This window comes from Triturus cristatus, chromosome 1_2 (genome assembly GCF_964204655.1).
Source record: "Triturus cristatus chromosome 1_2, aTriCri1.1, whole genome shotgun sequence".
Lineage (NCBI taxonomy): Eukaryota > Metazoa > Chordata > Amphibia > Caudata > Salamandridae > Triturus > Triturus cristatus.
The window spans coordinates 756,952,959-756,980,562 of NC_140580.1; the positions used below are offsets into that span (position 1 = coordinate 756,952,959).

At 45.0% G+C, this 27,604-nt stretch overlaps 3 long non-coding RNA genes across 3 annotated transcripts in view; 1 reads left to right on the forward strand and 2 right to left on the reverse strand.

The window, feature by feature from the left end:
• Nucleotides 1-346: 346 nt before the first annotated feature.
• LOC146867958 (uncharacterized) overlaps nucleotides 347-27,604 on the reverse strand; it is a 312,366-nt gene continuing 285,108 nt past the window's right edge. Inside the window, exon 3 of the long non-coding RNA XR_014962399.1 lies at nucleotides 347-937. This is a non-coding gene — a long non-coding RNA (uncharacterized LOC146867958). The remainder of the gene's footprint in view (nucleotides 938-27,604) is intronic.
• Nucleotides 8,313-23,075, reverse strand: LOC146867959 (uncharacterized). Its single transcript, XR_014962398.1, has 2 exons — nucleotides 22,420-23,075; nucleotides 8,313-8,885 (listed from the first exon to the last, which is right to left on the reverse strand). It is a non-coding gene; the product is annotated as an uncharacterized LOC146867959 (long non-coding RNA).
• The window catches only part of LOC146867960 (uncharacterized), an 84,442-nt gene continuing 78,872 nt past the window's right edge, over nucleotides 22,035-27,604 (forward strand). The window contains exons 1-2 of the long non-coding RNA XR_014962397.1: nucleotides 22,035-22,787; nucleotides 24,387-24,509. This is a non-coding gene — a long non-coding RNA (uncharacterized LOC146867960). The remainder of the gene's footprint in view (nucleotides 22,788-24,386; nucleotides 24,510-27,604) is intronic.

Below are 27,604 nucleotides of genomic sequence, written 5' to 3' on the forward strand. Positions count from 1 at the left end.
ACTGACTTGCAAGTAAGCAGTGATGCCATTCAAGTGGCACTGAGCAACAAGGATAGGCTGGATTTCTAGAAACTATTTTATCCTTAACTCTAGTCCCAGCATAGGCTTCCTAAGATATTTGGGGGGAATATCCTCTATAAGAACTATCTGTTGTGATTGCGCTTATTTCAGGTAGCATTCGCTTCTACTTGGATTTGGTAGGACTTGCCTGACAGTTCTAGAAGCTATATTGCACCTGTGAATAATTATTTTTTCTCTGGGCATATTTTGGAACAAGTTCGCCACTGAACGATGCCACCTAAATGCAGGGATCCAGAAATGAAGGAAACCCGTCTGAGAAGACCATTTCAAAACTTTATTTTCGGTTAAAAATCTTTTTATCTGCTCAATTTTAGAATTTTCAAACATTAATGATTTGATAAAACATTTGGAGTTGTTTTGTGGAGGAATACCAGAGCTAATGGAAAAGAGGCTTGAAGTGATCAGATTCAATCAACACCACCCACCACCAACACACACACCAATAGTTTTCACAAAGTTCATGCTGAGTTCCACAGTAAAAGCCATAAGATGTAGGGCAATTTAGGTAGCTGGCTAGAATCCAGAGTTCTTTACACAGCAAATGTTTGATCAGGTGGAGGGTACCAAAAAGTGGTAGTGGCAAACGGCCAGAATGTGGTGGTACGGGCATAACTTGTAGTGTACTCGAATGCTGGTGCATAACTTGTAGTGAACTCGAGTGATGCTCTACTGGGAGGGCTCCAGAATCTGGCGTCGACTTGTCCGACTTGTCCGATGGCAGGTCTAGTTCCAGATCCAGTACTAATAACAGGAACCGCAACCGTTGCATCTTCACACAGCACTACAACCAACAGAAAGATAATCCAACAAGTGCCCAAGCGCCGGTGATTCATCGCACTGCTCTCCAACTTAGGACCTGAGATTTAAAGAGAATGAACACGTCACTTTTTGCTTATGACATATTCCTGTTCTTGACTAATAATCTTTTTTTGCCAATACAGTCAGATCAATAACATTTATTGTGGGGTAGTCCACCGCTAATAGTATATCATGGGGTACATGCCAGTGAGACTTTTTTTGTGCCTATTCTTGTAAGTGTGCGGGAATTTGAAGTTTTGCGTTGCTTATTATAAGGCTTGGTGCTTCTGGCTCAAAAAACAGGCCTTGGCTGAAGTCATACTCATGACATGGGGGCAGTTGACAAATAGGAGAGTTGCAAAGTGAAGGCCTCGATGGAGGAAAGCCTTTCTAGCCCTGTTCTCAATCTCCTCCACCAGGAAAACAGTGCATAGCCTTACCCGCTCTATCATCCCATCCACAATATACAAAGTCAATGCAACAATCTCCATTTACCACAATGGGATCATCCTCATTCAATCTTTGGACCGTAGCCTAAACCTACTAGACAACATCTTTTCCCTCATTAGGTATAAAGTCATAAGACCCCATCCCCCCTCCCCAACTGCTCCCATCCGCAATCCGCTTCCTGACCCACCACATGTTTACCTCTCAAGACACTCTGCACCTTTGACCCAACCAACATTTATTTTCACCCTAGAGCCATCTGACACCCCGGGAGATGATACACCCCCCTAAATCCTACTCTATACCTAGCTCCTCTAACACCCCCTTGTCCTCACCCACACCTCATATTTAATCGCTCCATACCCTCTCAACTCCCGCTATTACATCACCCCTATCCCAGGACAATCTCCCGGACAGCCCGCAACACAACTACCCAGCCCACAAATTCTCTCCTAGCCTCATACAGGACATAAGCACTCCTCCCCACACACGCCTATCTTTAAATACGACTCCACCCACACCAGACCCCAGACTTGATGAGATTATATTATTACTTCAACAAGTCAAAGAAGACCTCCAAGTTATGCGCAACCTGATTACCCTTCAACCCAAGATCAAACAACTTGAACAAGAATCCAAGACCAACCTCCACAATACCCAATCCAAACTCTCCCCACAACTGCCCACACGCCCTCAGACACATCAGCCCCAAAGGTGGAGAACAGTACCATACTCTAATACTGCAAACCCGTCCCATCCGAAGGAAAATCCCCTATCGGATATAGATATACTCTCCCTACTTCACTCCTATGATCGCCCACAACACACCCGTAACACAACGCACTCAGACATGCCTCTCACTCACTCACTAATTCAGACCATCCCCTCCAACACTCACAGAGTGTCAAAACACATTGCTAGAAATATTGTGGAAAACAACCTGATGCGAGTCCCCCTCACACAAGAGTCAAACCCAAATTCCATCAAGCCACAACCTAAATGTATACTGCTAAATTGTAGATCAGCCGCAAGACATGCTGCTAACATAGCTGACCTCATCCTCACTCATGAACCTGACCTACTAATACTGACCGAAACATGGTTCAATTAATCATCCACGCCCATTCTCGACATATTGGTGCCCCCAAACTATAACATCATCCGACTAGACAGAACTGATAGGCCTGGTAGCAGTATCGCCTGCATACATCGGACCAATCTCTCAGTGAACCACGCCCTTTCACCGGTTCTATCTTCTTGTGAATACCTGCGCCTAGATATCACGAATAATAACAAACCATTGTGCTCATTGCACACAATGTACCACCCCCCTGGGGACAATCTCACCTTTGTAGAACATCTCATGGATATTGTATCTACTAATGCTGGACATCAAATCACGCAAATATTCCTCGGAGACTTCAACCTCCACTGGAATGACCTGAATGATTCAGCAGTCATCAGCCTCAAAACTTTCCTCTCAGACCTCACCCTCACCCAAATCTGTAACTGCCCCACACATGATAAAGGCTCAACTCTAGACTTAGTCATCTCCAAAGCTGAAGCCACTCAGTTGGAAACGATCCTCCCCTGTGACTGGTTGGACCACCACATCATCACTTTCTTCATCAATGAATCCGTAAAACCTCTTTCTACCCAACCCACGAGACCCAAAATTTGGAAGAGAAACCTAAAAAACATCAGTGCAGACCTAGTCACAAACTCCAACCCTAGCATCCTGCTTCCCCCCCGAAGATCTATCTGATGTTCAAGATATGACCGATCACTACTTCTGCTCCATAAACATGGTCCTAGACAAAGACGCGCCCTTGCTATTGAAAAGAGCCTCTACAAAAGATTCTAAACCATGGTACATGGTAGACTTAACGAGAAAAGAAGATCCCTTAGATTAATTGAACGACGATGGAGGTCAGCGCCTTCTTCAGTTCACCTCAAGTTACTAAGAATCACGAGAAACTACTCCTACAGAAAGATTAGACAAGTAAAAGCAATCTTTTTCAGTAATTGATTAGACCAAGCCAAGAACCGCCCCAAAAAACTATTTGAACTTATCAAAGCACAATCTAAGGGCATACCTCACCCCCCCCCCACAACTAACTCAGACTCAATACCCACTTGCAAAGATTTTGCCTCCTTCTTCATGGTGAAGACAAAAAACATAAAAGCGGACCTGCTCAACGACTTTTACAACCCACTCTGACACTCACATGGACACATCATCCACCCCTCCGAGAGCCCAACCTATATGCCCCCCTAAGTTTTACCTCAAAAACAACGCCTCATGGTCCTCCTTCACCACATACAGTGAAGACGCGATATCACTCCACTATTATTGCCTCTATGGACCAAGATTATAAATACCTCTCTCCTGCAAGGAACCATCCCAGATATCCTTAAATCCGGGCAGGTATCCCCCATCTTAAAGAAGCCAACGTCCGACCCAGCGGACTTAAATAACTACCGCCCAATAATCAACATCCCTACGCTGGCCAAACTATTAGAAAAATGCACTCACACACAGCTTAGCAAACACATTGACCATTTCAACTTGCTTAATCAATACCAATCCGGCTTCCGCACAGGACACAGTACTCTAAAACAGCCATGACCCACATAATAGATGACGCTCTAAGAATCCTTGATCAAAATGAAACCTGTCTGCTAATCCTGCTTGACCTATCCTCAGCTTTTGACACAGTGAAGCACGTCAACTTACTAGATCTCCTGAAACACAGAATGGGATTATCTGGATCAGTTCTAAACTGGTTCTCTTCATTCCTATAAAATAGATCACAAAGATTCAAGGTTAAGCAATCCTTGTCCCAGTCACTCTAGGGGTCCCACAAGGATCGTCCCTCTCTCCTACACTGTTCAACCAATTCATGGAGCCACTCACCGTCATCCTCAGCTCCGCTAATGTACAATATCACACGTACGTGGACGATACACAAATTTATTTAAAAATCCATTCACTAGAGGACATCATATCTCTCAACGTAACACTACAAAAAACTCAGACCAGGTTGGCTGAAAACCATCTGAAATTAAACACCCTCAAAACCGAATTTCTCCTCATCGCTCCCCCCAACCAATCCACAATCATCCTTGACTGGCTGAAACACCTCACAGCACTCAATTGCCAACCTCTTATTATTGATTCAGCAAAATCATTGGAAGTAACTCTAGATAAAAATCTCAACGTGCAGAAACACATCAGCAACTCAGCAAAAGGAGCAAATCTTCAAATTAACACCCTAAGAAGACTAAAACCCTTCCTACCTGCAAATGACTTCAAACTTGCAGTACAAGCTCTAGTACTCCCTTGCGGGCTTCCCAGATTGACGACGGCACCCCTAAGAGCCTCAATCAACTCAGCTGCTAGACTCATCACGGGCTCCAAAAGAAACTGCCACATCTCCCCTGACCTCAGCGACCTCAACTGGCTTCCCATCGAAGACAGAGTTCAACTAAAAATCGCTTGCATGACGCACAAGGCCATACACCTCAACACTTCGAACAATCTGGCACCGAAATTGGTACTTTCTTGTGGCAACAGATCCTCCAGAAGCGCCAGTAACCTTTTACTGAAACCACAACGTTTCTCTAAGAAGAAAACATACAACTGAGCCTTCTCCGGGATTGCTCCCAGGATTTAGAACTCACTACCTCCAGAAACCAATCCCTCTATTATATCGTTCAAAAAAGAAGTGAAATCCATTCTCTTATCCAAATTCACATGAACTATGTGTATAAATTGTAATACTATTGTATGATATGCTCTGAACATAACTATTTTTTGTAATATGGGTTTTGTATACTATATCTGCTTGTAAAGCGCTCTGATACCCACAAGGGTCTTGTCCGCACTATATAAAACCTTCAAAATAAAATAAAATAAAGATCAGACATAAAAAAGTTATTCACAATCATTTACAGCACATATATTCTGTAGTCTGTGCTTAATTAGAGGTTTATACCCCAGAATCAAGACACATGAAAAAGATGATATGAAGCTACTTTTAACCCCTTCAGTGCCCATGACGAGATGGTCTCGTCATGGGCCGCGGTTGCGCTGTGCCCATGACGAGACCATCTCGTCATGAACCCCGCCCGCTAATGAAACGCCCGGCACAGGGCGTGGAAAGGGCGGGGCACTGAAGAGGTTAATATTGTAAAAAAATCAGAATAATGCCTCCATTTAGAGAAAGGATCATTTCAATCTTGAAATTTGCATACAAGGATAAAGAGTAAGAAAAATCTTCATTTTTTAAAATTGTTAACTTTAGTTGATATTTGGGTCCAGATTTACTAAACTTGGGAAGGGAAGTTGCTGTGCTATGTTGTGTCAAAGGGAGAGAGCAGAAACGTGCCACATTTACTGAAATATGGAGCAGTTCTGCTCTCTTGTAGCACTGGTGCACTTCTGGCTGCCTATATCCAACACCGGCTCTCTTGCGCCACAACGCAAAGCTGCATTGTTTTTGCGCAGGAAGGGAAATCTTCCTGCACAAAAACTATTCTTAGAGGTTTAGTCCTCTTTGTATGTGTACTGCACAATGCAGCACACATACAAAGAGGAAGTAACAAGGAGAAATAAAGATATTTCTACTTGTTACGCCAGACTCGGGTTTGCATCAAAATACATGGGTGGTTGCAAGGGAACAACCATGCTTCACCCATGTAATGCCTCCCCGACGCAAAGTAACGCAAGGCAGCACTATGCGTTGCGTTACTTTCTTTTTTAAACAAAGACACGCAAAGCCACCCAAATCAGGCTTTGTGTGGCTTAGTAAATACCAAAATAGATTTTTTGTTTGGACTGTGCAAAAAAAAGGATGCAGCCCCAACTCAAAATCTTGGTAAATCTGTGCCTTGATCCATTGTAATTGTTGAGCGAAGATTTGCAAACAAATTGATTTCCCTGTGCCTTGTTTTGGCCCAGAGGAAAAAATCTTAAACAAAGGGGTATTTACAAGGACATTGCACCATAGGATCGTCACTTTTAACAACGTTCCTGTGGGGCACTGCCATTCTCCATATTTACAAAGTGGCGTTAAGCTTTTTGTGGCTTTACGCCACTTTGTAAATATGGTAGCCTTTCACGCAGGTATCTGCGTGAAAGGGGTGTGCAATGGGTGTTGCTATGGGCGTTCCACTGCAACACCATTGCTTTTTGAAACTGTCCCAGAGTTACAAGGATTAGAGTTACTAGGCGATTTGTTACTTCTATATGTGCTGCATTCTGCAGCACACATAGAAATAGCAAAATGCCATGAATGATTGTTAATGTGCAGGAAGATGTTCCTTCCTGCACATAAACTTACATTAAATAAATAATGATGATTTGCTACTTCTATGTGTGCTGCATTCTGCACATTAACAAACATTCCCTACAACTCAGACACCCTTGGACTATGGAGCAAGGGTGCCTGCGTTGGCGCTAGGCAGCTACTTTTAGTACCAGCGTTAGGGAGAACACAGGGGGTGCCATATTGTTATAAATACGGCGCATGCTCGCAGTTTGGAAATGGCGGTGCGCGCACTGCCAAATTTGGTGCAGCTTCGTGCTCCAACATTTCCTTGTAAATATGCCGCACAGTTTTCGATAGACTACTGACTGTTCTGTGTAGTGTTTGCTTAATCAAATGGATGCCTCGCAGACCAGTGCACGCGCTCCCCAATCGTTGACCTAAAAAGCAGCATAAAAACACTATGTTTAAGCCCTGGCCACGTTTGTTGGCCGCCTTTCGCAGCTGCAAGTGAGACCTGCTTAACCCCGAGTTTTGTATCTAACCCTGAGTTTGGGCACCCTAGAAATGTTAGTGACTTGACTTCAGCAAATATATATTCAGACTCCTATAAGCCGCACTTTTATAAGAGCACATCGTCTTGGAGGAGAAAACATACTAATGATCTTACTGTAGAAGACCCATTTATTTATTTTCCAACGATGTGTTAAGAATTCAGACACAACCTGGTGAGCCTGCATCAAAGAAAGGGCTCAGTGTATATCTATGCAAAATCGTGATGAGAGAATCAAAAACTATCCTGCAGTGCCACACAGTCGAGCCTCTTCCTCTTGGACTTTTGCATGGATGGTGTGGTCTGCGCTGGCCGCTAGGTTGGATTTGGTGGGAAGCAAGGTATGCTCCGGAGAAGTGTTTTATGAGTATTTTTCATGATGGCCATTTTAGCTCCTTACTTTCGCCATTTTACTTTGGCTGCCATTGGCACATGTATCAGAGTAAAAGGTGGTGTAGTTGGATAGCTGAGGCAGGATCTGGCTGATAAGGAGAGAGTGATATTTACAAAGATGGTGGCAGGTTCGAAATCTCATTGGGAGATCTGCTGGTGGGAATGTGGAACACGGTGAAAAGGGTCCAGATGATCACGAAGAGTTCAGTCAAACTGAGCACGGGCTTTCGGGAGACATGCACAAGTCTAAAGGACCAGGATAGACTGGCGATCTGGGTTTTAAGGACATGGTGAGTCCTGCATCCATACATGGAAGGGGATAGACAATAGGGTTCAACAGCCAGTTGCGTCACACTCATCATGCATTTTAGGCTGTGTGGAGCATGGAGAGGCACCGCTCCCTATAGGCTAGGCTATTGGGAAGGGGGACCGTGAAAGAGAGAGGGAGGTTGCATTATGCTAGCCAGCAACGACTGGTGAGTGAGATGGGGGGATGGTATTTGATTTGCTACTCTCATCATCAATCGTGTAGGCAGAAGAGCAATGAAGCACAAGTGTTTCCCACCACCATCAATGACACAAGGGTACACACAAGAAGCATTATTGTTTGGGCAAATGGCAAGGAGGGCATTTCTAGGTGAGTTAAGAAAGGTCAGCTACAAGTTAAAAATAGGTAGGTAGAGTACCTAGTTTTGATAATGGTGCTGTTGCTAAGGCAGTAAGAGCCACTGTTGTTCTTAAGTCTAGAGATATAGAAGACCATCTTAAGAAACCATTTCTTCAAAATTTTATTTCAATTTCAACATTTGTATCTGCCCTTTTTTTTTTTTTTTAGAATTTTTGAACAGTTATGACTTGATATAACATTGGAGTTGTTTTGAGGAGGAAATCCAGAGCCACTGGAGAATAGACCAGTAGCGATCAGATTCAACCAACACCACCCACCAACACTGCAGTCTTCAACAAGTCTAAGAAAGTTCATGTTGTGTTACAGTATGGGTCAAAAGACGTGGTGGGAAACAGGTGGGTGGCTGGAATCCACAGAGTTCCTTATGCAACCGATACATCAGGTGGGGGATACCAAAAGCTGGTTGTGGCAAAAGGCCAGAAGGTGGTGATATGTTGGGGGTAACTTGAAGTGATCTCAATCGATGGTCTACTCATTGGGTTCCAAAATCTGTAGGTTTCCACTACTTGTCCGGCTGCAGGTCTAGTTCCAGATCCAACAACAGGAACAGGAACCGCAACAGCTGCACCTTCACAGAGCATCATGACCAATAGGAGGAAGATCCAACAAGTGCCGAAATGCTGGTGATTCATCGCACTGCTGTCCAACTTGTGATCTGAGATTGAAAAAGAATGAACACATCACTTTTTGCTTTTACATATTCCTGCTCTAGTCGAATAATGTTTTAAGCCAATAAAGTCAAATAGGTTACATCGGTTGCATGGCCTGTCTACTATCCCTGAATCAAGGGGTAAACATAATTTTTGGGGTATTGGGAGCACTGAGCATGCAAATATTTGTAGTTTTGTGTTCTCGTTTAATTATAAGTATGGGCCTACAAGCCCCAGCAGGCTTGGTGCTGTTGGCTGAAAAAACCTGCCTTTGCTCCAATTTTATTTGTTACATGGGGCCAGTTGACAGTTATTTCCTACAATTGGGTTTAATGATTCATATTCAAAAATCAAGACTAATGCCACAACCTGGAGGCTGGTTTACTTTAAACTTGAGATTTTAAAATAAGATGACTATATAGATATCAAGAAAAATTGTCTTGATTTAATTATTGCCTTAAACAGATGTTATTTTGATCCACTGAATATGCTCAGAGAAGCTGAGCAAATTAATATCTTCTGCCTGCCTCCTGACCGCGAGGTAAAAATCATTAAATACATTTTCTATAGTGACTTTGCTGTGTGTGTGTATGTCTGGTGAACTAGAGGTGGAGTACAATTTCTACAGCACACAACAGTAATTGCTCAACCACTTATTTTACTTGCCGTAACATTAAGATAACATTCAAATGTAAAATTCTAGCCAATTTTTAATGTATCAATTAATTTACACGTTGAGGGAGATTTACTAGGAATTTACGCCGTGTTTGTATCACAAAAGTGAAGCAAATTGGCGCAAAAAGTTTTTTCCAATTTACTTTCCAGTGCTAAACTTGAAAATAACGCAAAGCATTACTTAGCGCCAAGGGGGCGTACCACGGGTGGAGCAAGGGCGTTCCCATGCAGCCACCCAATGTTTCTGACACTAATCCCTACATACTAAATAAAGTAGGCAGGGTAAAGCGTCAGAAAACTGCGCACTTTTGAGGTAGGCACAAGGAAGGAGAAATGCTTTAATTTCCCCTTCCTATCTTGCAAGAAGATCAACAGTGTTGGCTCATATTGAGAAATGTATATCGGTTTTCTTGATACATGTAAAAATGTATTGTGAACGGCACCCACAGTAGTCAACCACGGTTTTTATGTACATGGGAAAATCCATCATTTTGGCAAGGTTCCAAAATGGTGAAACTTCTTTTTATACAAAAGGTAAAATGACGAAATACCTTTTCCATGAAATATGTTTTTGGGAACAAATATAAAAGGGTCGTGGTAGTCTTTATTTTATGTCTACTGTAACCCAAAACTAAAACAAAAAAGACGAAGCTGGAACTGGAAGAAAGAAAAGGCCAGGATGCCCAGGGGGTAAAAAGGGAAAAGGGGTGGGTTTACAAGATGGAGGGCGGGGGGAGGTAGGTGGTGTGGATGGGGTAGGCTAGATAGTAAGGAATTAAAAAAAAAACAGGATTAAAGTAGGAGGAGGGCAGCACGAGGGACATGGAAGGCAATGGCGAGGTTGAATAAATCGGGTGGTATAGGGGGACATTCCCTTTAAAAGAGTCCAAAAAATTACCTGAAGAAAAGATTTGTTCCTCAAGCAAGGCCTTTGCTGGGCTATTTTCTTCAACTTGGTAAAACGCATTCTTAATTAAGAAAAATGGGTCTATAAAAACATTGAATTAATACCACTTTCTTCGGGTTGGTGTTTTATGTAAAGCACATAAAACCGTACATGGACCTTATGAAGAAAGTCCAGGTACATTTTAGAATGTTTATATTTTTCTGATCTGAGGAATGTAGGACCACAATGGGGTAGGATTAGGAGATTTTGGGTGCAAGGGACTACTGGCTAACTATCCGTGGGTGAAATGCATGGAGCGCGCATCACCCCAGCAACGAAAGACTGATTAACATTAGAGGCAAGGATGTAATTGATAAGTGGGTGCCTCACTTACTAGGCATCGACCTGAAAATTGCACCACGTCTGGCTAAACCATTTACTATCTCCATATGATAACTGGGTCTGAAAAGCAAACATTGGCTACAACTGGAAATATTAAAAACTGAAATCAAGCTGAGCTATGAAGCAATCTTCCACCTTTATGGGTTTACTCAAGAAACAAATAAAAATAAACCATTCTCCTCTACACTTAGACTAACCTAATCTTCAAAAGTTCTCTAACTTTAAACTTTATTCTTTCTCAATCTTACCACTATCTATTATTTTAAATACCTAATGTGTTTCTAGTTTCATGTAAGGTGTTTTAGTACTGCATAGCTGATCTGCCCTAAAGAAAGCTATTAAACAGAACGTAATGCTAGTGGTCTGCCGATTCTAGAGTGTCAAAGCAGAGCATGTTGGGCGTTCAGTAAAAATCATTGTGATTTTTAAACAAAATTAATTATCCTTGAATCCCTTCAAATGTATCCACTAATTTTGAACTGTATAGGTCCAGCTTGCTGTCATCTGTTGGAAACTATCAATTCTACACAGCGTTTAATTTGTAAACCAATAATTAGCGGGCCCAAAGTTTTACACAGAAGATCGTGGTGGACACTATCAAAAGTCAGGGTGTTGAACAGCAAGGCTATGTAGTCTTGATTCCACCTCAAGCCTCTTTCTTCCGCCCAGATACACCCCCTCCACTTTATCTCCCTCTTGCAGGTTCTTTTCATCTCTGCTTTCTCCTTTTGTCATGGTTTTTCTCTGCCTCCTTCTTTCCCTCCGTTGAACCTAGGCCTCTGCAGGGTCATCCTCAAATGTTTTGCCTTCACCCCTCCTTTTTCCGAACTTGTTTTTGTTGGCTTTTAGGACTCTGTGCACTTTATCACTGCTTACCAGTGCTAATTTGCTTGTGCTCACTCCCTTAAACAAGATACAACTAGCTTATATCTGATTGGCACATTTAATTTACTGATAAGACCCTAGTAAGGAGGTTAAATGTTACTATGTGGGCCTGCAGGACTAATTGTGCTCTGCACTTGTAAACCTTAAAACATGTCCTAGGTTTTGTATTGCAGCCTGTTGGCAGATTTTAACTGCCAGTTCGACTTAGCAAAATAATCCTCTTGCCAAGCATTAAACTCCCTTTTTATTACATATAACTAAGGCTCCCTGTTTTCCATTTTACTGATTTTTACAGATAAATACGGACAGAAAATAATTTATTCTCCTGTCTGTTTTTAATATTAACTATGAATAAAAAAGGAATGTCGGTTATTTTTAAGCAATTCCTAATGACTACCGGGCCATCAGCTGTGCAGATTGAGAGGTAAAGGGTATGACAAAGAAAGACATTTTAGTAACGAGGTTTAAACAGCAGCACGTATGCACAAGGTTGATACTAAAATGTCTATGTTTTCATATAAGTATAATGATTTATTGTCTGTGGGAGTTCATATCATTGAACCCTGCCAGTCATTCAAATAAGAGTGTGCATTTATCAGTTAAATATATGTGGAAATACACTAGTTTTGAGCTATATTTTTTCACACCACCCTAAATAAAAATGGATAAATACAGATAAAGTTGGCAAAAAAGAAATATCGATAAATACAGAGAGAAATGTAAAAAAACATAAATACCATAAAACTTACAGAGAGAAATGTAAAAAAAACATAAATACCATAAAACTGGGAGTCCTACATTTAAGTCACACCTAAAGTAGGCTCTAGACAGCCCAGAGGGCAGGGTGCATTGTAACGGAAAAGTTGGACATGTACTTTTAAGTTTTACATGCCCTGGTATTGAGAAGTTCACAAATTCGTTTTTGACTATTGTGAGGCCTACCTCTCACATAGGATAACATTGGGTTACCTTATTACATTTAATACGTGATAACTTTTGATTGGGTGCAGGTAAGGAAGTCATGTTTGGGTTCCGAGGAAGTGTAATTGAAAAGCTTCTTTTATGGTAAAGTCAGGTTTTAAGTCACTATTCTAAAGGCACAAGATATGTATGGCCTTATCCGTGAGGTACGGACATTCGACTCGGCCCACGGGCCAGTTACCCAACAACTGAGACAACTGGAGTATCTGATGCGGAGAGAGATCAATCAGAGACTACACGCCACAACCCTAATTCAGTAACAGAAGGCCAGTAGGATACCAAGGGGCTTGAGACTTGCTATCAAGCCGATGATGTTCAAAACCAACAAGAAGTTTATGGACAAGTGGTACTCGATTCTTAACAAATGTTCTTTAGACTTGATACTCTTGATTGTAGAAGAACTGTCAGCAGTCCTGGTGTGTTTGGAGCAGGAGATTCGTGAATTACAGGAATCCCTCATACAACGCATGGAAACTGTAAACTGGTCAACAACACTCGAAGATATTAACATCAAGCCAGACGTATATGCTAAGGAGATACACAAACGCAAGGTGCGTAAGTTCAGGAGGGGCACAATCGATTATAAGCTGGACGAAGTGTACTCCTGGGTGGAGGTTTATGGGCAAAAACGAAATTTTCATAAACCAGGAACCACCTCCTCAGAGGAAAGCTTAGCATCTATCAGTGACACACGGATGACAAGAGCGCCGGTCCCTTCTATATCTGGGACCATACAGGAAGAACCATCAACAGATACAACTTCACTTCCTAAGGTTTCTTTTTTAGAAATAAGTCCAGCTGCCAAAAATCCACCCATAGAACCAGTTTCAGTGCAGACCGATGCAGTAAAACCCGCAGAGGCCAGAGATTCAGTAAAACCGGTCAGTGCAGGTCGCAGACAGAAAAAACATTAGTGGTTAACATATACTCCACGCATTTGTCTGAAGCACAGATCGCACTGTTGAATAAGGGCATTTAATTTCTCCCCACTTTCCACACCAAACCTTTTGACACAGAAATCGACTTATACAAATTCATGTTAAGATTGCGCTTGGAGAGCACGCAACCCAAACACAATGGTTTGGAATATCAAGAATTCAAACCCAGGAGCACTTTTGTATCCCCATTATCGCACAAAGTGATCGATTCATTGAGACTCTAGTGAAGAAGGACTTAGCGCAGATACCAGTTCCCTCCACGAAAAGACAGAACTTGACAAAAACGGATAAAATGGCACTTAAGTCATTAAGAAAGAATGAATCTCTAGTGTTCTTTCTAGCAGACAAAGGTGGGGCACTGGTGGTGATGGACCGTGTATTTTATGAAGGGAAAGTTGAAACTATGTTGGCAGATGAATCCACCTACCTGCCCCTGACGCAAGATCCTACCATCGTGTTTCAAGATACTCTGAATAAGATCTTGACACACGCCAAAGACATGGGATGGATTTTAGCATTCTCACACAGGACCGACCCATTAAGCGCGAAGGAGGAATAGCCATTATTCATCAACTATCCTTAAAATGTACCATGGAAACAGCTAATATAGAAAATAGTGAAGCAGCTTTTTTTACCATAAGGGTGGCTAACGACCTTATGGTTAATGGTTTTCTGATCTACCGACCCCCAGGACCAGCCACTAATTTTATTCCAAGTCTTGTGGAAACAGTGATGCAATCGGCACTACGTTATAATAATTTGACGGTTCTGGGTGACTTAAATTTACATTTTGATGATCATACGAATTGTGATGCACAATTTTTACGTCAGGAACTAGGCACCTTTCAGTTAGAGCTTAAATCCACTCACTCAACACATCAATTGGGTCATGTACTAGATCCTATTTCCTCCAACTGTCTAGAGTTGGTGGCTGAAGCCCCGATTGCAGTTCCCTGATTCAATCATCATCTTGTGGCATTCTCTATCTCCTTAGCCAAACATCCTCCTACAGCTAGAATAATCTCTACCATTCCACAGAGAAAATGGACCAAATTAAACGCTAAGAGCTTTACTCAAGCTCTAAAGCAGAGACGGCCTCAATTGGGTAAGGATATTAATACCGCCAACTCAGCGATGGACAAGTGGATCGCGAAAACATTGGATGCAGTTGCTCCATGGACCATTAATATCCATCAGAGACAAACCAAATCAGCACCATGGTTCAATGAAGAGCTAAGGACATTTGAGAGAATAGAGCAGGCGGACAACTCCTCTAGAGAACTATTTGCTATCCTTAAAGACCTATCCTCCCTTGAGAGAACTACGGCTCGCACCATTAGCTCTCCAGAGTCGGGTAACCAGATTGCCGACTTTTTTGCTTCGAAGGTATCTAAAATATACGATTCCTTTCCTGATGAGACCCGTAATGGCAACTTCTTTCAATCTGAGAGAACCTCTATTCTTGGGACTAATCACCTTTCAGAATTCTCGCTACCCTCTCTCTAAGAATTGAGGGGTGTGACCCTAAGCATTACATCTAGTTCTCCTATGGACCCAGCTCCGCCTAAAATCATCAGGGAAGGACCAGACATATTACCCTATGTACAGCAACTTTTGGAGCTATCCTTCCATTGTGGTAAGGTCCCGAGTATGTGGAAGCAAGCATTTGTCCTCCCCCTAAAGAAAAAACCATCAGCAGATCCAGGCTTGTTGGATAACCTGTGTTCCATTTCTCTCCTGCCTTACTTCTCTAAAATAGCAGAGAAGGTGGTGACCATGCAATTGGTTGCACATATTAACCGGTACAACCTATTCCATCCTACGCAATCAGGCTTCAGAGCCACGTACTCTACGGAGTCAGCATTACTTCTCATCACGGAGACACTATGCAGGCATGTGGATGATGGTCAGACCTGTAGCTCTGGTCCTCCTGGACCTCAGCGCAGCCTTTGACACGGTATCCCACAAATTGCTCCTGCAGCGACTTTGGTCAGGCCGGTTGGAGGGAGCAGCTCTAGAGTGGATAATTTCCTTCCTTCAGGATCGTAGCTTTCAAGTTGCACAGCGTCCACATATGTACAAAAGCATGCCACTCTCACAAGGGGTCCCACAGGGCTAAATTCTGAGCCCAACTCTTTTTTTTTTTTTTTAAACTTTGTTTATTGGTTTAGACATATCCATATAGTAACAGAAGTGGACGACATATTTAGGGTTGTCAATATAAAATACACAAATATCACTTTGTTTTTGGTTACATATTAAACATTTCATACAGTGCTTGCTGGTCTATGCATCTCCATTTCCACCGTTGGTGACACACAGGGCTCTCCTTGATATGTATTCCAGTGAGACCATTTCTTTTCCCACTTCTTGGGACACCCCCGCGCCGTAAAAACCGCAGTCTCTGCCAGCATACATCTATCCATTTCTTTGGCCCACACGGTTGTAAGTGGTGGGTTCACTCCCCCCACCCTCTAGCTATCTCCCGTTTCACCAGCGTGTACCCCAGGGTCATGAATTGTTGTTCCACCTCCGTGAGGTCAGTCGCCTCCCACACATTCAACAGTCCCAGTTGTGACGTCAGCATTACTTCCTTCTCTAAAGCTATATCCATGTGGTCCGAAGCTCCCTCCCAGAGGGCACGTATCTTTGGGCAGTCCCACAGGGTGTGATAGAATTTGGCTTGCTGCCCACATCCCCTCACACAGCGGTCGTCAGGTCTAGTCCCTATTCTAGCCAGGACTTTTCCTGATATGTATGATCGGTGAAGAATCCTAAGCTGGATCAGTCGAAATCTCTGAGTTATAGCCGCCTCTCGTGGGGACATTAGTGCAGTCTGCCAATCCTTGTCGTCTATGGGACCAATGTCAACCTGCCACCGCGCCCTAAGCCTCAGAAAGGTGTCCGGCAGGTTATTACTCAATTTCTTGTAAGTGAGTGATATTGCCCTGGAGGTGAGGGGCCCGTCTAGCAAACGGTCTTCCAGAGGTGATGACTCTGGTATATTTTTAAAGGATGGAAACACCGCCTTTAGCGCATGTCGGATCTGTAGATATCTAAACATTTCTCCTTGCGCCAGACAGTAGTGTTTCTGGAGCTCATCAAAGGTGAGCATTGCTCCTTTTTTCACCAGATCTCGCACTGCTGATATCCCGATAAGGTCCCATTTGTCAAATCCGAACTGATAGCACAGCATTCCTAGCTTCAGGGTGGTCCTTAATGGTGTAGCCTGTGAGAGCACGCCCCTCCATCCCAGCCGGGCAGATACCACCCGCCATATTTCCAGGGTGTGCTGGGTGGGTCCGAAGAATCGCCTCCTATTTTTCTTGTCTGTGGCGTACAGTGGCCCCATATACCCAGAGCGATCCGTTTGGTAGCGGTCCAGGACGTAAGCCGGCTCATCCGGGGGGTGATACTTCCAAAGATTAATGGTCACCAGTTGCGCCGCCCAATAGTAGCGCTGTAAGTCAGGTAGTGCTATGCCCCCATCGTACCAGCCTTTAGTCAATTTCTGCATTGCTATTCTGGGGGCCCTGCCATCCCAGAGCAACGTTCGAATCTCCCCTTCAACCGCTCTGAAATATGAATCCGGGACCCTATGGGGACAGTTATGCAATATATAGAGGAAACGAGGAAGGGCTAGCATTTTAAAGAGTGCCGCCCTCCCTAACAGTGTTAAGGGGAGTGATCTCCAATGTTTAACATCCGTCCGTAGTCGGGCCAGAGGGGGGCCAGATTGGAGCTGTAGAAGCAAACCGGATCTGAGGTGATAGAGATCCCTAGATAGCGAAACCCCTCTGTAGCGACCGCTACATTGCAGTCTACCGGAAGGCGTGGGGCTGTACCTCTCAGCATAAACAGTACGGACTTGTGCCAATTGATCGCATATCCCGAATATTTGCCAAAATTTGTGAATATATCTAGCACGACCCTAATCGAGGTATACGGGGATGCCAAGTATAACAATATATCGTCCGCAAAGAGGGATATTCGATCTTCCACGTCTTCTGCCCATCGCAACCCTTGCACCAACACATCCCTACACACCCAGGCCGCGAGAGGTTCCAGGACAAGAGAAAAAATCAATGGGAAGAGCGGGCATCCCTGCCTAGTGCCCCTTCGTAATTCGAACGTTCTAGATGTAAAGCCATTAACCCTCACCTGTCCCAGGACCCCAGTGTAGAGAAGCTTCACCCAGGCTATAAATTTAGGGCCCAGTCCCACTTTCTCTAGGACTTCAAACAGGTACGGCCATTCAATTGAGTCGAATGCCATTGACGTGTCTAGGGACAACACCGCAGCATCTTCTTCAATATATGGCCTGCGGGCCATCACATTGTGTAAACGCCATATATTAAGGGCCGTATATTAAGAGCCGTATTTCTGGCATAAAGCCAGATTGGTCTGGGTGGACCAGCGACGCTATGACCGACACCAGTCTATTTGCCAGAACTTTAGCCAGCACTTCCGTCTCGGCATTAAGGAGTGAGATTGGCCTATATGAGCCACATTTATCTGCTGGCTTACCCTGCTTATGGATGACTACGATGGTAGCTAGCCGTTGATCTATCGGTAAACTCCCCACTTCTAGACTTTCTTCATACATGGCTCTAAGGTGAGGCACGGTCTGAGAGGCATTAGCCTTCAAAAACTCAATTGGAAGGCCATTGGGCCCCATAGCCTTGCCTGACTTAATCTGCCCCATGGCCCTATTTATTTCCTCGTTTGATAGGTCTGCCTCCAGGGTTTCCCGCTCCACCTCAGAGAGGCTCGGCACGGTACTATCTCGGAGGAGCTGACGCGAATCCTCCGCCGTGTATAGGGTAGAGGAGGCGTACACCTTTTCGAAATAGTCAGCAAATTGCTCTGCTATTTCTCGCGGGTGGCGCACCATGTCACCCCCTATCGTTGTCAATTCATGTACCCATCGAGACCCCTGTTCTCGTCTCTCTAGCCATGCCAGTGTCCTGCCAGCCCTGTCACCGAGCTCATATAGTCTATGCTGAGTGGCTCGATATTTAGTCACCATTAGCTCCCTAGTTTTTATCCTGTGCTCGTCTTGTTTCAACAAGAGTCTATGGCTAGCGTCTGTCGAGGGGTCTTGCGAATGTTCCCGTTCTAGTTTGAGGAGGTCGGACTCTATCTGAACCAGTAGTTTGCGCTTCTTGGCCATATAGCTTGTCTTTAGTGACAAGGCCTGCCCCTTAAGAACCGCCTTGCATGCCTCCCAGATTACTTGTGCAGAATCTAATGAGCCCAAGTTTTCAGCGAAGTAGTTTTCCGTTTGAGTACGGAGTTCGCTTCTTATATCCGGTATATGTAGGAGCCAGGGATTTAGGACAATGGTATTGCGTGGTTGTCGTTCCCAGTGTACTACGTCCATATCGGGGAATGATCTGAGATACCCCTGGGGAAAACTGTGTAGTTGGCGAAATTACCTATAGAGGATAGGTGCGTAAGGAAATAGTCAATACGTGATAGGCTGCGGTGAACATTCGAGAGATACGTAAATAATTTAGCAGTTGGATTAAGTGCCCGACCCACATCCGTTAAACCCATTGCCTTCACAAAGTCAGCCATAAGGACGTTCGATTTCTCCCTGGACCTCGGTGGCTGTCGATCAATAGTGTCATCTAAGGTCATGTTGTAGTCTCCCCCCATTATAAGTGTGCCCTCTCGGAGTCTCGTCAGCCTATTCCCTAGTTCTTCCATATCCGTTTTGCATAGAGCTGGCGGCAAATATATAGAGAGTATGTTGATGCCCCTCCCGTCCCATTGGACCTCTGCTCCCGCGAATCGACCCCATGTATCCGCCCATGTTTTATGAACGATAAGGGGTGTATTTTTCTTCACCAGTATAGCCGTCCCCCTCGATCCTGTGGTGTAGTCCGCATGGACTAACAGTTTATATCCCCACCTGGTAAGGGCCTTAGATTTCTGACCCACCAGATGTGTCTCTTGCAGAAGAACCACGTCAGGCGAGTGTCTCTTTAGATATTGTTGTACTATGCCCCTTTTGATTTTATCCCCAACCCCGTTAACGTTCCAAGACATTACGGAAAGGGTACGGTCTCTATACTGCCCCATTGCCGTGTACCTTGCTTAATACCAATAATCGGATCATTGCTATGTATGAAAAAACTTGAGTCTGATCACTTAGTATTCGCCGTCCACTAATCAATACGACTGTTATACGTTTTCGAATTACAGTTACATATCGCTTACCAATAACACCATCTAAACAATAACATTTCCCAATTCTCCCCCCCTAGTCCCCACCCCCCTCCCCACTCCCTGATCAACCACATGACGCAGCTTCGAAACCCCCTTCAACCCCAAATCCCTCAACTGTCTCCCCCCTCCCTGCCCCCCTGCCCGTGGATTTGAAACTACCCACTCCCCAGCAAGGCAGAGTGCCTCTTCCCCCCCTGAAATGCTAGAAATGCACGGGACGAACAGCTCCCATCCCCGCCCGCTTTCGTCACAGTTAACTGGAATTTTGTCCCCCATCCACTGTTTACATAGATCAATCACATTCAAATCACATCTGATTAGTCCCATCGGTTTCACATCTTGCCCTGAGTCCCATTTATAAGTCTTGCGCCCGATAAGAATACCTTCCCCCCCCCTCCCGAACCCTCCTACTTGTGCTTCTTGTTGGGCGCTGGCTCTCCCTCCGTGGCGCCACAGGTTCTCACTCCTGTCCCTTCAGCGGACCATCTGTCTCTGCCGGGTCAGTTCGATTCTCGTCCGCACGGACACCCCTGCGTTGGTCGGACCGCTTAGAGAATTCACGTCTCTGGCCTCCCACCGTGCTCCATCCTTCCATCCAATCCCAGACTGCCTCCGGCGAATCACAAAACCATGATTTGCCACCCGACTCTTCCCTTAGCTTCGCAGGGAAAAGCATCGCGTATTTCACCTCCCGATCCTGCAGTTCCTTCTTTACAACTTGGAAGCTGCGACGTTGAGCTTGGACCTTTGCTGTGAAGTCGGGAAAGAATGCCACCTCGTAGTTATCTATTTTCAATGGAGGACCGGATCTCGCCGTTTGCAGTATAACATCCCTGTCTCTGTAGTTGGAACACTCGAGCTATTAGGGGCCTCGGAGGCGCTCGCGGCCTTGGCCTACCCCCCGGTACTCTATGAGCTCTTTCAATAGAGAAGTAATTAGAGAGAGACTTAGGCCGCAGGTGCTTAGTCACGAGGTCTCCCACATATAGGTCTGCTGCTGGCCCCTCCGTTTTTTCCGGAACCCCTAAAATGCGGATGTTATTTCGGCGGGCCCGACCTTCGTAATCATCCAGCTGCTGTTCCATCCTGTCCTGCTTCTGCTTCATAGCAAGCATCTGCGACTGGAGCTCCGACGTGTCTGATTGTAGGGCACTAGTTACCACCTTAAGCTCTTTGACTTTCTCATCCATCTTCCGGATGTCCGCCCTGATGAGTGAGACCTCCACCGTGACCGAATCCACCGAGTCGCGTACACCACTGATGGCCGCCATGACGTCATGTAGAGTTGGCTCGGGTCCTTGTTTGAGGTCTGTTCCCCCTCCATCCATGTCTGACTTTTGCGAAGCATCTTTGTCTCCTGCTTTAGACCAGGCGAACTTGGCCAGCTGCTTGTGGGCGTTCGCCCTGGGGCCCTTTCCTCCTGTCGCCATGAGTGCGCAACACTGGACTTTCTCCTTTATGAAAGTCCTGGCTCCAGTCTGAGGAGTGAAGTGTGGGTATTTAACCAAAGTGCCTGGGTTACCAGATCATCGCCCGCGTACAAATCTGGGCGTTACGGTTTCCAACTCTGAACTGTCGCGACGGGGCTGTTCCCTGCGCCAGCCCAGTTCGATACTCCACGCTGGCGGACTGCAGGAAGCTCCTCTACCAGCTAGTCGCGGCACACTGTCTCTATATCCCCTGCGGATCTGGGGCCTGCCACGCCCACCTGTGACGGTGCAGACCAACCTCAAAACACCCCCCAAGCCTCCATCCAGCTTCCACCGCACTGACCTGTCCTGACTCAGTTGGGGGGTGTCAAGAGTCTCTATGCTGCATCATACGGCCAATTATGTCCCACGCGGGCTGTCCACTCCGCAGGCGGCAATGATTATCTCCCAAGCCAATTCTGTCTGTCCGCGATGATATGTCAGGGCTAGTGAACCCTATTCTTGTGTGCCCCCGACTTCCCTCATCGGTCACTGTAGGAACAGAGCCTCTAGTGTTAGTTCCTGCCCCAATACTCCTCCTGTGGAGGGCCTGCGGCCCAGGCCACGCCAAGGATATTGCCCACGTGCCTGCTTACAGCCAATTGAACCGGACCTGAGCCTTTTGCTACAGCTCTGCAACAGCTCTGTATTAACCCACCACTTTTAGGCAGGGTGCAGGCCGGGAGACCACTTTAGTTCCACAACAGCAGAGTGTCCCATGAGACCCTCCGTCCTGATATCCGATGTCTCTCACCACTGGCCTTAGGGAAGATCGTCTCAAGCCTGGCCACCAGACTGTATCGATCCCAGCGCGGTGTCTCTGCCTACTCGCGGGCTGTCTTGGGAACTTTAAAATACTTTCCTTCCCTGCTATAGAGCCCCGCTGTGTGAGGCTCCTTTCCCTCAATATTGGGTTGGCCTGCCGCCCCGCCTCCTCCGTCTCTTCCCGTAGGCCACGAAGCCGGGGCCTCGCGCAATACTCTAATGCAATGTTCCCTGGCCGGAGGTTGCCCCGCCCCCTCCAGTCCACCAGCTTCTCCTGATGCGCCGATGCAGCAGTTCCGTGTACCTGGGCTCTCCCGCCGACACTACGCTATCCTCCTGTGGTTGCCGCCGAGGAAAGTCACCCCCAACGTTCCTGGCCGCGGCGCTCCAAGGCCGCGATGCCGGGGGCTCCGGCCGTCGCGGCACCGACCTGGTCCTCTCCTCTGCCGCGACCGGTCTGCTCCGCCTTGGGCTCCACTCGGGAGCGAGGGAACCCGCTGACCTCACCGTCTTTCAGCCCAATCACTGGCTCCCGGGCAGTATCCGGAGTCTCGATTCAGGCATCGCCGCCATCACTGCCATCACCGCCGCGGTTGGGCAGTAACCGGAGGGGGCCGCCGAAGCATCGATCCGGGTCTCAGCGCCCGTGGAATCACAGCCGGAGGGCAGGGGGTAAGCTACTTGTAGTTTCTTTTTTGTTGTGTGCCAGTGGATGGTGGCGGATATTTGAAAATATGCAGCGGGGGTTCAGGAGCTCTTTCAGTCAGCAGCCATGCTTGTTGGCCGCTAGCCACGCCCCCGAGCCCAACTCTTTTTAATCTTTACATCGGACACCTGGCGGAGGTTGTGGAAAAACACAATGTTACCATTGTGTCCTATGCGGACGACACGTAGCTTGTCGTCACTTTATCCTAACATTCTGAAGATGCATCTACCCAGTTCTCTTCCTGTCTGAGGGACCTTGCTTCCTGGATGTCAAGTAATTGCCTCAAGCTGAACGGCAGTAAAACTGAGGTCCTGATTGTAGGGAAGTCCCCTTCCAACTGGTCCTCAGCATGGTGGCCTCAGACGCTGGGTCCCACACCTATCCCTAAAGAGGAAGTTAACAATCTAGTAAACAATCTAGGAGTCTGGCTGGATCCCAAACTCTCCTTTAAGACCCACACTAGGAAGGTTAAAGGGAAATGTTTTAGAATCCTAAAAATGTTAAAGAAAACTTTGGATCTCCTCCCCATCTCAGCTAGGAAAACCCTGGTTCACACTCTTGTTATGTCACAGTGGGACTATGGAAATGTCCTCTATCTTGGAGAAACAAAAACATTTATCCATAGGCTACAACGCATTCAGAATGTGCCAGCCCGCCTAGTTCTCAGTCTACCGAGGACAGCTTCCTCTGTGAAAGCCCTTGACTGCCTGCACTGGCTGCCTGTTTATAAAAGAATTACTTTTAAAGCCCTGTGCTGTTGCCACCGGAGTCTGCAAGGCAAGGGACCCAGTTATCTCCATGATCTTCTTACCCCCTATTACCCAACACGTCACCTTCGATCAACGGTCCCTAAAATCCAAAGAGCAAGAATGGGTGTGCGCTCATTTGGTTATCTGGCAGCCAAAAACTGGAACACATTTCCTCTCTTTCTCTGAGCAGAGCCATCGGAAAACACTTTCCATAAAGGATTGAAAACTTGGCTCTTCCAGCTATGAGCTTCTTGTGTTCGTATTTGCCCCTGTTTTAGTGGCTCCTAGCGCGGGAACACACCAGTTGGTAAAACCAGGCGCTTTATAAATTATTTTGTTATCATTGTTATTATTATTTTGCCAAGCTACAGGATTGTTAAGCACAGGTTCATTTAATGTCTTTTTGTGGTTCACCCCGACAGGGATTGTGGTTATTGCTTGTGAAAAGCTCACCCCCTCTCAAAGAACAACCTAATTTCTTAAACCCCCTTTTAAGTTTTTAGATCTCTTGCTGGGGATCAAATTCTGAAAAGAGCCGGTCTGAAAAAAACTGTGTCAGTTGCAGGAGGAGCCCACAAACAGCTCAAACTAAGCACTGCTTGTACAAGTTCCAGTCCAATTAGATAGCTCAAAAGGTTATGTGACTGCTGCAGCAATCTGTCTGTAAAGGCTTTCATGTCATGGGTTAGAATATAGGTAACACAACTTGGTGGGCTAATGCACCTGCTGCACAAAACAAGTGTCTTTGATGTGTGTGAGTGAGCATGCATGTGATGTTATTTTGTCACCTCAAGGCTGTTTTTTATTTTTTTTTAGGTATTTGATATACTGCATGAACCTAACTAAAAGAGGCAGTAGACAGTTCTCCAGATAACTTTTTTGTTCCAGTGGAGCCCAAAAACTAAATGCGTTTAGGAGGTGGAAAATATCAACTTCACGGTAAGCAGCAGATAATTTGCATTCTATGTGTTTCAGCACATGGATTTTATGTGTTTTTAAAAGTGAATGTAGATCAGCACAAGTTCGTCTAGAGGCCTGAAAGTCTGGATTTCTTACTAGAAAGAGAATTGGGAAGTATGAACACACACCTGCATGGGATCAACGTCTAGGTGGCTTTATTACTTTCTGATATAAAACATAAATGTACCAGGGGGATGTTATGTACTTTTGTCTTATTTATTCACTCCACATCCCTCTCCTATCCAAAACACAGAAGAATTACTTGAACAGAGGACTACTAGTATCTACTGCTATCTGCCTTTAGTAGCAAAAATAATTTGTCGTGATACCCCCAATTACTCAATTTTAAGAAGGTGAAAACATCTTCTCTTAGGGCTACAGCAGAGTTTTCTACTGGACGAAATTTAAATGCACCGTCTTAAATTCTGTAATTTCGCATCACGCAAGTTACACGAGCTTCCCAAAATGACACCATATCTTTGCCATGTAGAATGAGCAACAGAAAGGGGGTGGTCTAAATGACTGCTTCCTAGGTTTAAAGGGACACGGGCCTTCCCTGTGATGGGCTGTTGGATAGTCAAACACCGATGTTGCCAAACTAGACTCAGAAGCTCACAAGTGAATAATCAATGTGATATTAATTTTAAAAAAATTATCGAAAAACTGAGGATATATTTAGAAATATTACAGTATTTTCCTTCAGAAATGTTTTTTAAAGGATGGCTAAAAAACATCAAGGGGCTTATTTAGCGGTGCATCACTTTTTGTGATGCTCCGCTGGCGCAGGAACCTGCTCCTTATTTACCAGGCATCACTTAGCCACTTTTTTTGGCTTAATCTTGCTTTGTAAATATTGTTCCCTTTAAACGCAGTTTAAGGGGCGTGCAATGGGTGTTGCTGGGGGCATTCCCAGTAACATCCATGGCTTTTTGACACTGCCCCAGATTTACGAGAAATTGTAACTCTGAGGCAGCGCCAAAAACGTACGCATCCCTAGGGGAAGCGGAAGGGAGGCACAACAAGGAGAAATATCTTTATTGCTCCTCGATTTCCTTTTTCTATGTGTGCTGCATTCTGTAGCACACATAGAAAGAGGCAAAAGCCTCTCGTGATCATTTTTGATAAACAGTCATCCCCGCAATGTATGCACCCTTGCAACCTGGTGCAAAGGTGCCTGCTTTGGCCCACTGCAGCCCCTTGTGCGCCAGCGCCGGGGGAAAGGACAGCAATGTGCCGTATCACAAACATAGGGCGCATTCCTGCCCTTTTCTTTTGCCGTAGTGCAGCGCTGCTGGAAGGTCTGCAGCGGTGCCCTACAGCAAAAACTCATAAATGAGGCTTGAAGTTTTAAAAGTATGTTTTTTAGACTCAATCTTTTACATTGGTCTATGATTTCAGATTTTCTGGCTGTGACAACAAATGCAATAATTGGAAATGCAGTTTTATTTAATGGGCAAGCTGCCAATAGTGAGGTAGACTATGAAAATCTTAGGGTACTGACAAATGTGGATACTTGAAGGAAAATTCTTAAAAATGAAAGGGTGTTTAAGCTATGTAAAGTGGACGTACAAGTAATGGCTCATGCTTTATTTATTTGTCGATCGTTGATTGGAGCTAGAGATACTTAAGGTCCATGTTTATCAAAAGACACTGAAGGCAGTCCAAAGTAGCGGTACAAATTCTCTGTAAACCAAAACTAGTGCATCGCCATCCAGCACATGGGTCCCCTTGGATCTGGTCCTTCCTCTGAGGCTAGAGACCTAGGCCAATCAGGTTTATCCATCCTTTCGGGGCAGATGACCAGTCCTTGCTATGAAGGCAAGGCAGTGCCAAGGGTGGGGAGAAGGCAGGGATGTAGGATATAAGTAGTATAGGTCTAAGACAACAGTGTTGGTTTAAGGTGGTGGTATAGATGTAGGCAGTGGTAAAGGTTTACAATGTTGTTGGTGGCCTGGAGGAGTGAACGTAAAGAGCAGGAAGCAACTTGTACTCTTGAGGAGCAATAAGGCTAATGGAAGCAAAGCCCAGCTTTTGCAGACACTAGTGAAAAAAGATACTTGGGGACAGATTTGCAAAGGGCTTACATTGCCCTTGTGTCACATAAAGTGACACAAAGCAACACAAGCCCTTAAATGTAATTTACTAAGCCAATCAAACTCAGCTTGTGTGTCTGCATGGTTTAGTAAATCCAAGGTACAGCAATGGAGTACATTTTGCGGCTTTGCATTACCTTGCGGCAGGAAGGTGTTCAGTGGCTGGAGTGTGGGTGTTCCCATAAATTTACAAAGAGTTATGAACCTGGTAATGCGTCAAAATGGCACGCCACCCATACCAAGGAGCAACAAGGAGAAATATCTTTATTTCTCCTCATTACTTCCTTTTTTTTACTTGTGGTGCATTACGTATCACATACAGAAAAAGCATTGGAAATGCAATAGGTCTTTTATTTGTTGGAGTTGGAGCTATGGGCGTTATAAATGTCAATTTATTTATTTATTTATTTTAGGCGATTTGTAGAGTGCGGAAATACCCTAGGGTGTCTCGGCGCTGTGGAGTGTCTAGAGGTCCAACCAGTGGTGGAGCTTATTGATTAAAGAGCCACGTCTTTAAGAGTTTCCTGAAGGCAAGAAGATTTTGACATGATTTGATGTGCAAGGGAAGGATGTTCCATAGTTTAGCAGTGGCGACGACGAATCTTCTGTCACCTCAGGAGACTTTTTTCTTGCAGGGGACCTTCAGAAGGTTGGCTGTTAGTGAGCGCAAGGGTCTGTTGGGAGTGTAGACACAAAACGCCTTCTTTAGAAAGTAAGGTCCTGTATTGTGGATAGCATTGAAAGTGATGCATAGGGCTTTGAATTTGATACAGCTTATTATGGGTAGCCAATGGAGTTTTCGGACTACTGGTGAGATTGATTGATATTTGGGGGTGCCAGTTATCATTCTGGCTGCTGAGTTCTGCACCATCTGTAGTTTGTTGGTGACCTTTTTCTGGGCGTTGAGGAACAGACCATGACAATAGTAAATTTTTAATAAACAATCAATAAAATCCGAGGTCTATACAAGGCAACTAAAGA